Raw genomic sequence first — 9,640 nt, 5'->3', positions numbered from 1 at the left:
AAGAGTCCAGAAAAGACTCCAGAAAGAGATGTGATCCCGAAAGTCCCACAGGACAAGGAGAGAAGTGATCGACCAGGTATGTCTCTAGACATAGAGAGAGAAATAAAAAGAGGGAAAGGAGATAATGACAAAGCTGACGAGGTAGCACTCATACAAAATTAATGGATGGGTGGTCAGATATTGCTCAAACTTGATGGAAAAAGCATTGAGGAAGTAAGACAAAAAGAAGATCAGGATGAACAGGATAAAAAAGATCAAGAAAGAGAGAGATGATTGAAAGAAGATTAGGCCAAAAGAAAGACTAGACAAAGGAGGGAACAACAGTATCAAGATGAAAAGTTGAAAAAAACAGGAAAGAGCAGAGGAGCAAAGAAAGTATGATAACAGTCAAAGATCAATCGAAGATCGAGAAAAGAAAAGAGAAAGAACAGAAATGAAGGGAAAAAAGAATGCAAAGATGAAGAGATGAAGAAGTGTGTAGAGCAAAGGAAAGAAGAGAGGTGAAAAGACAGGAAGAGGAAAGGGTTAGGGAGGAAACAAAGAAATTAATAGAGTTTGATGAGGAAATGGAACTCAATAGAAGGCAAAGGGCACGTGACATTAATCCCATAGAGAAAGAATTATTGGAACCTAATCCATTAGTAGCATGGGAGGACATATAAGAATTCTTCCCGACACATGAACAAATGCCAGGAATATCTACAGCAGATCTAGAGGATAAGCATTAGAGAGAAAATTGATAAGGGTTATCATGAGATGAGGACCAAAAGTGAATAAAAAAAGAAGGAAAAAACAATCAACTTGAAGATGCACAGTTGCAAGGCAAAGAGGGAGGTTTGTTCAGTCTGAAACATAGAGCCTTGTCTCTGAATAGAAAAGTTTAATCTGAATAGAGATGAAAAAGAGGGAAGCCACGCTAGTTGGGGACAAGATATGTCAGACAAAGACAGAGAAACCTTCTGTGGGGATGGGGGAGCTAGTGCATGTGGTCCTGAGGAGTGTTCTCCGACAGACAGGGAAGTGAGATTGTCAGATCTGGACCTACCTAAATGCTATGGACAGGCAGACGATGGGGAATGAATGCGATTTTGGGATCTCACAGTACCCGTTATTAGAAAAAGGGGTCAGACCGTAGTATATACCATGGCCCCAAATGAATAAGCATCATTTTAGCTGTAAACTCCTGTGTTTAACATTGGGTGCCAGAAAATGGATTTATGAATTAGAGAATTAGAGAAAATGACAGGAGGAAATACATTGGTAATAGGGGAAATTAAAGATCTTCCAGAAGCTGCACTTGGGGAGAGAGCTGATGACATTTGGTGAGAGCAGGATACGCAGGTGTCACTGCCCAGAACACAGCTCATGGCAGAGGGCTGTTTAATAATTGTAGAGTGGCAGTCTGGATCGCGCTTTGAGAACAATATCCTGATATGTCAGATATGGGCGCTTCAATGGCACTTAAGATGCAGGAAGGGGAGCATGCGCTTATTTACATTCAGAATTTCCAAGAGCAATGGAGCTTGGAAACGCACAAGCCATGGGGAAAATATATACGTGTATTCTATCGTATATTAGGTCAGGGTTTGCCAGACAAGGTGCAGAGACAGCTTAAGAACCTGGTGGGTATGGAGGCAAAACCATGGGCAGAAATATAGCTGACCATAGTGCATCATTGGCGATTGTTGCAGGAGAAAAATTAAAATAAAGGAAATGGTAGGAAGCTTGAGGAAGCTAAATTAGTACAGAAAAAGCTATCAAAGTATGCTATATAAGTGGCAATGTTAACTAGTGGAGAAGGGCCAGGATCACAGCAAGCAGCAGGTATGCCGCAGGTGAATAACCAATGGCAGTTCGATCAAGGAGGGGATGGATTTATACGACGAGATTGGGGAACCATCCGCAGAAGAGAAGGCTTTCAGAATAATCAAGGGAATTTCCAGAATAACCGAGGTGGGTTTCAGCCTATGCAGAATGATAATCAAGGCATGAAGAGAGGGCAAATTAAAAGATTCCCTCCTGTATGTTGCACATGTGGAATAACAGGGCACATAGCACAAACATGTGGGAGTCAAGTGTATGTGCAGAATGGGCAGTTCTCAAGAGGGGGGGGTGCTTATCTGCCTGCATATAGCTCACAGCTGTCAGGTTTCATGGGGTTTGGTTGAACGTGGTGGAATGAGTGTATGATTAACATAAAGTATGGTTTGGGCCTTAACTTTTAGTGCAGAGTGTGGAGAGCTTCCCAAGCCAAAATGGAGACTTCCAAAAGGATCAGTGATTGGTCAGAAGTAAAAGAAAGGTATTGTTGGAACATTCTAAACCGCCTTTCATTGTCAGAAGCCCAGCTTGAAGGTCTTATGTTTGAAGCTCTTAAGATTTAGAAACTTAAGCTAGGCCCTTGTACCTAGGATTTGTTATTTGGATCAGGAAAGTGTTGGAGAATTTTAGAAGCAACTCAGAAACGTTCCGGTAACAGAAAGAAGCAAGTTAAGTGACTTTATCATCTTTTTACGGAACTTTGTGAAATTCAAGGAGTTACATTTCTATACAATTTATTAACTAGATCCTGTTTTCTTATTCTTTGTTTAAAAAGTAGTTCGTTTTGTTCTTTTAAGACTTTATTTTTGGATTTCTTGAACAGTACTCTTATTTAATGAATTGCGTCACATATTTTGCGCGTGGCAAGTTGGTGTGTGGAGGTCTGTTCATCGTTTCAGCGTTGTGTGTTTTTTTTTTTTTCGGCCATATAAAAATTATTGAGCATTATTCCTTCTAACGGTAACAGTGCTTTCTTTTAACGTCGGGCTAGCGTTAGAAATCTTACACTGCGCAAGTGACAGTGTTATAGATACGCGATCCTGAAACGTTATGTTTTATTTACTAACATTCTAACCTGGTGCGCGTACCTCATTAAGCTGCCTCTTCAAGGATTAGTGTCCAGAACTAAGTGATTTCCTCTTTCCTATTTGAACAAATAAAATTAAGGAGAGAGAAATACTAATCAACTACGCTTGCGCATATGCCATTTTTGAACTCTATTCTCTGTTCATATGCACACACCATTTTAGAAGCAAAAGGAATATCTTCACGCATGCGCATAACTCTAGTCAAGTGAACGCTTCTTTGAAGAGCGATATTTTACGCAAGCAAAAGATCCAATTAGTGAACACTCCTATCTTTCCACATGAACAAACAATTTTAAATGGAATAAGCCAGAGTGTCATATTTGGAATTTGTGTTAAAGCTAGAGATTCATACAAAAGACGGATCTAGCATTTCCAGATGGGCGTGTGTGTGTTTTGGAATTTGAACTGCTAGAAGATTAATTCATGGAACTGAGAGAGTGAGCTAAAGATAGCAGTTTTCCAATACTGAATTGAAGAAGTTAGTAAGAGCATCAGAGACTCTATTTTTTCTTCAGTAGAAAACAAACACTTCCTCTAGGTTATTCATAGAGGATATTCAGGTATGGTGGCGTGTTTATTTACTCAATTTGATAAAGAGAAGTCAGAGCCTAGGAAAAGAAAGGTTAGTGACTAAAGTGTATTTGTTGTTATTTTATCTACAGGTTAAAAGATAAAGAAGCTGAGCAAAACCTGAAGTTTATTATTTTGTCCCATTTTTCCCCCTTTCCCTTGGGGATGCTCTCAACTGAACTGTGTGTTACCAGTTAAGAGGTTAGCATCCAAAGGGGACTGCAGGGATTCAGCAGCTTCCGGGGACAACATCCTGATTGAAGATAAGCCTGACAGTATGAAAGGCCAGAAAAAATAGTCCTCCCAAGCTGTCATGAACCCCGAGTCCTCAATGGAGGCGTTAAGTGTTTTAGTGAGGGAATTACAGGAGGAATTAAAGGTGGCATATCAAGAGAATAAGAATTTAGGAAAATGGGTAGATGAGTTATGTGAAAAGATGGCACAGACTCAGGGAATTGGGAGAGAAGAAATCCCCCCGGAATTGGTAAGTGTTAGGAAAGATTTCGTAATTGTAGGTAATTTTCCTTCCATGTGGCAACCCCTAAACTTTTTGCTGTTGTTTTTCACCTTGTTCTTGACTTTGCCAGAGAAGTGCAGCCTTCTGCCGCACTCCTCTGGGCTTTCGCTCCTTTCTTACGGGGAAACTGACATGCCCTTAAGACAGTCAGTACCGGGGAACGCTGTTTCCCGTAGTTTCTTTTATCATGTTGCGGCCTTAGTGCAACATGACACAAGAGGGCACTGTAAGCTAAGTTACACCTCTCTTGGGTCTCTAGCCTTCTACAGGCCCTAGATACTCGTTTAGGATTGTATTTGATTGGTGCAAGTAATTCAGGGACAAGAATGGTGGCAGCGATCGTTTCTTTGAATTTTGAGCTCCTTTTGGCGTTCTAAGCACGTTTTCTGCGCTTAACCCAAAATGGTGGCCTGGCTCCCAAAATGGCCAGACCACGAGGCTCCTTTGTCCTGTCCGCTGACCGTCTTGCTCCCTTCACCTTCCCCAGGTCGAGCCGACCCGGGGCCTTCCTTATTTGGGCATGTACTTTCCCGCGAAACACGGATGCTTTCACGGGCTTCTACATGTCTTTTGTGTGCCTCCAGGGTGTGGGCTGGGATGTCTGGTCCCAATACACATCCTGGGTGCCAGAGAGTCTAGGGTGGTGTGAATGCCTGGGACCACCGTGGTCCGTGATTGGTCCACGTATGGTGTGAGTGTTGATGAGCGGATCTCCCATTGGGTCCCCTCCGTTTTGGCGCAAAGGGAACCGTGGATAAGAGGGGGCTGGAAACACCACTACCATGTCGATCTCCTGAGTTCTCACGAACGAAGGAATACAGGAGCCAAGTATCCTGCAAACAAGAGGCTGGACCGAGGAATCGCTGGTGACCCGCTGAAGGACTTCTGCTCTGCACTGCTGTCGCCTTGTGAAACCCTTTTCACCTTTGATCGAACCAGAAGGCCTGTACTGGTGCTTCGTCCCTTGGAATAGCGGGAACAGCTATTCTCGGCATCTTCATCATCTCCTACCAGTAAGCCTTCGGAAGCGTCTCTGGGCCATCCAGTTGACTGACCAGCTTACACGGGAGTCTTGCTCTGTAACCGCCGCCAGGTTGTGTTGTATTTCGAGTCCTTGTCACTCTCACACGCTTCGTACACTTGGCGTTCCCAGGTCGGAAGTGAGTAGTGTACATTTGGCTCAGATACACACGGACGCTCCGTTGCCCTGCTGTGGTGACAAAACTGTGCAGGTTTCTTCGATTGGGACGTCTTTTTACTCAACACGACGACGAGGCGTTCCCTGCTCTTCTGAACCTGCCAGCTACTGAAACTGACGCGGAGAAGCCTGGGTCTGCTTGCATCGGGGACCGGTGAGTAGTTTAGCTAGGATCTGGTCGCCCTCCTGCAGGAGCCCATTGCTTTTCCCCGCTGTGTAAAACAGCACCCTTTTGCCGTACTCGCGCTCTGCTTCTGCCCACAGTGGAGGCTGCGCTTGAGTCCCGGAACTTGTTCTCCTTCATTTGTGCACTGAACTGAACTGCCTGATTTCCTTAGAAGAGACTCCCCTTTTGCCCGTTGGCACCAGCGTGTGCAGGTACTTTTGAGCACAAGGCTCCACTCTTCTCAGGGCTCGGACTTCCATCTAGTTAGGTGCCTCTGAAGGCGAACTGAGTCTAAAGCATTGTATCGCACTGCCTGTTTTCCTTCCCTTGCAGGTGGACTACACATTTCGTGCATATAACGCTTGCGACTGTCGTATTTGTATATATATTGTGTTGATATGGTATGTGTTGGCTTAATATTGTGATATTGTGATTTTCTCGCTACGGTCATTGTTTTAAAGGCCTTAAAATAAATGTGTATATGTTTTTGATATAACAACTGTTTGGAGTAGTTTGTAAGTGATCTTGCTTTGTCTGCTCATTGCGGGCTTTCAGTCACCCTCACCCCTCTTGAGACCTTGTCTTGACCGCCGCGATCGCTACCTTGATTGGTCTGGCTCGTCCAGAGGTTACCCTGTTCCAAGTAATTAGGTTGGCCTTCTGAACTTCTGCGCCACCAGGACAGAGTTCAGAAATCCGTCTTAACAAATTGGTGTACAGCGGTGGGATACGACTGAAGGTATCCAGTGTTGCGCACGAACTAAGGCATTTCAGGTTATTCCAACCAGGACACGTAGTGAATTGTTGTGGTATAACTTTAAAAAGGCCATAGTCCTATCTAACAGTATGGAAACAAATACCTTGTTAACTTTAAATGCTTCCAAATCAGAAACATTGAAGAAGATGTGTGCGGAGAGAGGTGTTTCCTCTCAAGGCACGAAATTGGAAATGATCCAAAGAATCGTGGCGTGGCAAGAAGCGCAGCTTGACGCTATAACTTCTGAGGACAGTGCGGAAGGTGGTGGGGCTGCTCTCACTGGTAGAACCGACGGTTCCGCCGCCGCACTGATCCATCGCGACCACGAGGACAGGGAGGACGAGATGTCTAATGTTTCCTCTGCCAGTGTGGATGGGGAGGCTATGCTTGAATTCAAGAAGCAAGAGCTGCGGTTTAGGCAGCAGGAGCTTGAATTCAGCATAGCCAAACTAAAAATCGAACAGGCAGAAAAACAAAAAGACAGGGATCACCAGTTGGAACTGGCCAAGTTTCAGTTTGCAAATGGGTCCAAGGGTCCTGGACATGGGTCTGGGGCTTCCTCTCATCCACGGTTTCCGAAAGATCTGCTCAGTGTGTATGAGGAAAGGAATGACATTATGGACTGGCTGAATGCGTTTGAGTATGCATGCGAAGTTCAACAAGTTGACAATGCTGATAAGATTGCCTGGTTACTCAGCAGACTGCCCCATTCTGGCTGTAGTGCCATTATGGAAATGTCGAAGGCTGAGCGAGCTGATTTCGCAATGTTAAAGCAAACTCTCATTTTAAAGTTTGGGAAGACTCCGGCCCAATATTTGAAACGTTTCAGAGAGTATAAGAAAAAGGAAGGTGGTACTTGGGTATCTTATGTCACTGAATCCTTGAAAAACTTAACTGGCTGGGTCGAAGGTTATAAGGTTTCTACCTTCGAAGGCATGATAAATCTTGTCATGCTGGAACACATTTTTGCATCTTCTTCCCCGGAGCTTAAGCAGCATTTGGCCGATTCGAAGGAGATAGATCCTAAGAAGCTGGCCATTGCAGCCGACTTATGGGTGTCACATCGAGTGTCCCATAAGGACAAAACTCATCCTGGTAAGCAGGAGGAAGGGAAAAAGTCCAAAGATGTGGAGGGTGGAGAATCTGCTAAATCATCTTCCCATAAGGGCCACAAAAAGAAAAATAAGGGTAAGACACAAGAGAACTCGCAGGGTAGTGGAGGTCCGCCTCCGAAACAGAACTCTGGTTACAATAAGCCTCCCTATGTAAACAGACCCAATGGATCGTGTTTTGCTTGTGGAGCAACTGACCATGTGAAGGGGGATCCCCGTTGTAAGGTTAGACCTTTGGGGGTCCACTCCGCTAATCTGGCCTTCTCCTCCTACGAGGAAGAAGAGATTACAGGAGCATCCTTCTCCTCAGACTCATTTCCCAGCGGGATAGAGGCTGAGGTAGTTTTAGTGTCCCTGGGTTCCTGGGAGCCTAAAGTCGCAGAGGCTTATGCTAGGATTCCGGATAATACCAAGCACTACTTTAAAGACAGTGTGCTGATCAATGGAGTAGATACTCCAGCTCTTAGGGATAGTGGGTGCAGTCGCACTGTAGTGGATTCTACCTTGGTAGACTCAGAGGAAGTTGCCAGAGCTACTCTGATGCCCACTAAATTGGCTGACGGCCCCCTCCGTATGTTTCCCGTAATACCTGTAAATCTTACTTTAAATGGTACAGCAGTCAGGATTCCAGTGAGCATTCAGAGAAACGTCCCGGGATAGGTCTTGTTAGGTAATGATCTCAGAGCTCTAGGGCTCGTAGGAGACACTGCCGAAAGACCCTACACACGGTCTCAAGCATGGGCAGCATTGGCCAAGTCCAATACGCCGCCCCAGCCGAAGGGGAAACCCAAGGCGAAAGGAGTCGACAAGTCAAGACGAGGGAAAGAGAATATTCCCCCGAGCTCGCCTACCACTGCGGTGGAGGAAGTTGGTCAATCGCTCGGGCCTGACGAGGAGGTGGCGATGCCTGAAGTATTCGACCCCAACGATCATCCTGAACTAAAAGACTTGTTAGTTGAAGGAGGTCCTGATAGGGACGAATTCAGTAAAGGCCAACGTGAGTGCCCATCTCTGGAAGGAGACAGGCCTGCTCCCAGCTTGAGGGTGAACCTCCTGGGACGCATAGGATTTATTGGGAAGGTGGACTCCTGTATAGTGAGCCCACAGAGTCTACAGAAGGAGACCATAGGAGGTTGGTGGTTCCCCTTGCTGTTAGGCCCTTCCTCCTGCAGTTGGCGCATGAAGTTCCCCTTGCTGGTCACCTTGGTATGAAGAGGACCAAGCAAAGGTTATCCATGCACTTCTACTGGCCCAAGATGGGGGTGCAAGTAGAAAGTCACTGCAGGAGTTGTGCCTCCTGCCAGTTGTCTGGTAAGGTTGGCGCGACAATCCAAGCTCCGTTGGTACCGCTCCCAGTTGTGGGGGTACCATTTGAAAGGGTAGGGATTGACATCGTTGGTCCCCTTGACCCGCAAACATCCTCGGGCAATAGGTTTATCTTGGTGCTGGTCGACCATGCAACCAGGTATCCTGAGGCCATCCCATTGAAAACTGTAACTGCCAAGTCAGTTGCAGAAGCTTTACTCTGCATATTTACTAGGGTTGGCTTCCCTAAAGAAGTTGTGTCGGATCATGGCAGCAACTTTATGTCGACGTATAGGCAGGCTATGTGGAAAGAATGTGGGGTCACCTACAGGTTCTCTTCTGCATACCACCCCCAGACCAATGGTCTGGGGGGGCGTTTCAACAGGACGTTAAAGAGCATGATTGGGGCTCTGGAGGAGCCTCAGAGAAGAAAATGGGATCTTCTTGTTTCATGCTTACTGTTTGCCTACCGAGAGGTACCACAGGAGGGTGTTGGCTACAGCCCCTTCGAACTTCTGTTCGGTCATCCCGTACGGGGACCCTTAGCCATCGTCAAGGAGGGATGGGAGATGCCCACTCCCCCTGTTACTACCAACGTAGTTGATTATGTGCTAGGGCTCAGAAAACGGATGGTACTTCTTATGGGCTTGGCTAGTGATAAATTGAAGGCAGGGCAAGCGCTGGTGAAACATTGGTACGACCAGAAAGCTTCCCTCATCAACTTTACACTTGGTCAGCAAGTCCTGATCATGAATCTCATAAGGCCTCGAGCTTTCCAGGACAAATGGTCAGGCCCTTATCCAGTGGTGGAGCCCCTGGGTGAGGTTAACTATTCAGTGAACCTTGGAAGGCCTGAACAGGCTCCAAAAGTGTTTCACGTGAATAGGCTGAAGGCTTTCGTCCCAAGCGTCGAAATCGCAGCACTGCTACTGGCTTCAGATGTTGAGGAAGAGGAGTCTGAACCTCTCCCCGACCTGTTCCCAAGCAGTCCTTCAGATAGCTCTTTTGAGGGTGTCCGAGTGGCCCCTCACCAAAATGGACAAGGCTCAGTGGTTTACCTTGGACATGAAGTAGGTGGAGGGAGGAGACAGCCTCTTCCCAGTAAA

The sequence above is a fragment of the Ambystoma mexicanum genome, chromosome 9 (assembly GCF_040938575.1).
Source record: "Ambystoma mexicanum isolate Mex_15411 chromosome 9, UKY_AmexF1_1, whole genome shotgun sequence".
NCBI classification, from domain to species: Eukaryota; Metazoa; Chordata; class Amphibia; order Caudata; family Ambystomatidae; genus Ambystoma; species Ambystoma mexicanum.
Note: the sequence above shows the minus strand (reverse complement) of the source record.